The 4,182-nt window shown below is 37.4% G+C and overlaps 1 pseudogene; it reads left to right on the forward strand.

The window, feature by feature from the left end:
* The window catches only part of LOC122152075, a 986-nt pseudogene extending 517 nt beyond the window's left edge, over positions 1–469 (forward strand).
* The last annotated feature ends 3,713 nt before the right edge of the window (positions 470–4,182 follow it).

Below are 4,182 nucleotides of genomic sequence, written 5' to 3' on the forward strand. Positions count from 1 at the left end.
GAGACCATGTGGACCTACCAGCTAGTCTTCTGTGGTCCCAATGAGATTAATCACTTCTACTGTGCTGACCCTGCACTGATTAAGCTGGCTTGTTCTGACACCTACAACAAGGAACCATCAATGTTTGTTGTGGCTGGTTTCAACCTCAGCTATTCTCTTCTCATATCCTCATTTCTTACATCTGCATCTTTCCAGCCACTTTGAGGATTCGATCTACAGAGAGTAGGCACTAAGCTTTCTCAACCTGTGGTTCCCATCTGACAGCTGTTACTATATTCTATGCAACTCCATTTTTCATGTATCTCAGACCCCCCTCAGAAGGATCCGTGAAGCAGGGGAAAATGGTGGCTGTGTTTTATACCACAGTGATCCCCATGTTGAATCCCATGATCTACAGTCTGAGGAACAAGGATGTGAAAGAGGCATTAAGCAAAAAAAAATGTTTAGAAGGAAATTGCCTTCTACATAAACTTCAGTACTCCTATTCATTAGGTGTTTTTTTGCTTATTTATCTTTTTTATTTTATTTATCTTATGAATTATTCTCAGGCTTAATCCAAAAATTAGTCCAAACCTGGATGCTTGTCTTGAAGGGATGAGGAAGGGAATAAGTTATTATATTTCCATTCATTCCATTCAATGTTGACTCTAGACTGAATTATATTTTTATATTTTTTTAAAATGAAGTCATTACAGGAGTTGTGTTGCATATTTATTTGCCACTTGATAGGAACTGGAGAATAATAGTCAGTCCAAAAAAAAAAAAAAAAAAGAAACCCAACATCACTGCCATTGTATCACGTCCAAGTCATAGAAACCGTCACTGGATTTCCAAAGTTGTAAATTTTTAGGAAGCTACTGCTCCTTTTTTCTATGGAGCAGCTGATGGGTTTGAACCTCCAACCTTCTGGTTAGCAGTCAAATGCCTTAGGCACTGTGCCACCAGAGATCCATAGAATATTTAGTACCAGTTTTATTTTGTAAGGAGTGATTTAGTTTGTGCTAAACAAGTCACATATTATTTCACTTATGATAAAGACAAAACATTGTAATGCAGTCAATTACATTCTATGTGGTGTGGCCTCGTGGTATCTTTCCCATACCTCCCAGAGCATACTTCTACAGCTATCTGCTCTCTGGTCTCCCTGGCCTCTTTTATTCCATTAGCATAGGACTTTATTTATCTTTCTTTAGGACTTAACATACGTTCTTCCCTCTGCCCAGAATGTTTTTCCTCATCTTTCACATATAAAATTTTCTGAGTTAAGTCATATCATATAATTATAATTATTATATAATCTCCTAACTCCATATCTTTGGAAACTCATCACATGTACAAGTTTACATTCATGAGGCTTCTGATTAGTACATTAATGTGTTGCACATCTTCAGTTTGTACATTTCATGAGAACAGAGCCCATATCTACTTCTGCTCACTTTCTTTAAAAGAGAAGCATAGTGATAAGTAGTCCATCTCTATAAACCAGTTGAGTAAAGGGATAAGTTAATATTCTTTTTACATTTCATTTTTTGGTGTTATTTTGAGTTATGCATTGAATGATTATTCAACTTATGAACTTGCTTTCACTTCATAACAACAGTCTAAATTATAAGATTTTATGTTGAATTATGTTGATATTCATGCATACAAAATCATATTAATAGTAATTAAAATACAACTGAAGGGGAATGTCTGTCATCATTTATTTTTACTTAAAAGACCTAAGACTTTCATTTCCAGCAGCATGGCACATTACATGTATTAAAAACAACTGACTAAGAGACATAAATATGCAAGATATTATATATATATACACATGTTGTTGTTGTTGTTGTTATTTGCCATTGAGTCGGCCCCGACTCATAGCGACCCCTCCTTGGGTTTCCGAGGCAGTATCACTGTGGAAGTAGGAATGCCCAACCTTCCTTCCGAGAAGTAGCTGGTGGGTTTGAACCGCCAGCCTTCTGGTTAGCAGTCAAGTGCCTTAGGCACTATATATACTATATATATGTACATTTATATTCATCTATATACATACACACACACACACACATATATGTTATAAACCTCATAGCCATCAAGTCAATTCTGACTTATAGTGACCCAAATTGGGTTTCCAAGGCTATAAGGAGCTGACTGCTCCTTTCTTCTTTGGATTGACCGATGGGTTTGAGCCACCAACATTTTGGTTAGCAGCCAAATGCCTTAACTACTACACCACCAGAGCACCTTTAAGAAAAAATATAGATTTAAAATATATAGATTTTAAATGTAAATCCTGAGAATAGTGATAATTCAGAGTTCTAAATGTGTTTAGGAGCTCTGGTAGCATAGTGCCTAAGGCACTTGACTGCTAACCAGAAGGCTGGCGGTTCAAACCCACCAGCCACTCCTCGGAAGGAAGATGGGGCAATCTACTTCCGTAGTGATACCGCCTCGGAAACCCAAGGAGGGGTCGCTATGAGTCGGGTCCGACTCGACGGCACATAACAACAACAACAAATGTGTTTAGAGTAGAATTATGAGGGTGTTGAGTGGGTAAGGCATCTGGCTGCTAATCAGAGGGTCAGTGGTTCAAATCTCCCAGCTGTTTCATGAGCAAAAGATGAGGTAATCTACTTCCATAAAGATTTAAAGCCTTGGAAACCCTATGGGAGTAGCTATGAGTTGGAATTGACATGATGGTTGTAGGTAAGTGGATGCTAAAGCCAGCAACTCTCCTAAAGACAATCTCCAGCTTGAGAGATAATCACCTGCATGGGAGCTGGGACACCAGTGCGAGCTATACACAAGGTGAGGGGTTGGAACAGAGATAGCTTATGAAGTAAGGATTGCTGATAGGCTAAAACATCTGCTCCAATGCAAAGTAAAAATTAAAAAAAAGGAAGTAATATATTTAGGCTTTGAGGTAGAGCTGCCATGTGACCTACCAATTCTATTCCTACATATATACCCTAGGGATCTAATAGAAATGGCTTGAATAGACATATGCACACCTATGTTAGTTGCAATACTATTCACAATAGAAAAGAAAGATTGAAGCAGTCTAACTCGTCATCAATGGATGAATGAATGAATAAAATGTGGTGCCTGCATATAATGATAAATGATAAAGAAAAATGAGTTCCAGAAACACCTTACAGTGTGGATGAATCTGGAGGACATTATGTTGAGGGAAATAAGTCAATCACAATATTGTATTTTCTCACTTTTACAAAATGACATGAATAGATAAATACATAGAAACTAATATTCATTAGTGGCTACTGGGGTGGGGACAGGGAATGTGAGAAGTACTCTGTGGGTGGTATTAACTTTTGGTTTATAAAAATGGGAGAAAGAAGGCACTGAATGTGGATGAAGCTTGTTCAGCATAACTGATGTAACTGATGTCGATAACCTGTACCAAAAACAACCCAAACTCACTGCTGTCAAGTCCATTTGACTTGTAGTGACTCCTCCTTGGGTTTATGAGGTGGTATCACTACAGAAGTAGCCCAATCTTCCTTCTGAGGAAAATAAGAAAAAAGGATGAGTGGACAAATGCAATAATAAAAACCAAAAAAATAAAAGTGGACTACAGAAGTTGATACTAAGTAGACATAACCATTCATGGGACTAGTTCTTTTGATTTGGGTTGAGGAGCAGGATCTCATGGGACAATCCAGTCTGTTGGCATAATATCGTTCTTAACGTTTATATTCTAACTCCTTAATGTTTATGTTCTAACTCCCAGCATGATGAGTAATATCTTGGCCTTAAAAAACTTTCAAAAATACAGCTAGTGGTCTTTGTTCATCTGGAACAAAAGAGAAGGAAGGAAACCCAAGAATCACAGAAGGAACTGGACTATAGAACTAACTGTCTGCATGAGCCACTGTCTTCTCCTTCACCTTAAGACCAGAAGAACTAGATGGTGCTGGAGGACAGACGCAGAACATTCTGACCTGGAACCCAATAAAAAAAAAAAAAAAAAAAGAGGAGAGAAATGTGGATTAGAACTTCAAAGTCTTAAATAATCCAGATTTACTGCAACTATTGTGGCTGGACTTGTTCATTGCAAACACCTTTTTTCAACAACACAAAACAGAATGTAGAAATTATAGAACAATATCATTAATATCACATGCAAGTAAGATATTACTGAAGATAATTCAGAAACGTTTGCAGCAGTATATTGAT

Source organism: Orycteropus afer, unplaced genomic scaffold (genome assembly GCF_000298275.1).
Source record: "Orycteropus afer afer isolate SDZICR_OR568_19922 unplaced genomic scaffold, OryAfe1.0 scaffold01435, whole genome shotgun sequence".
Classification (NCBI taxonomy): Eukaryota; Metazoa; Chordata; class Mammalia; order Tubulidentata; family Orycteropodidae; genus Orycteropus; species Orycteropus afer.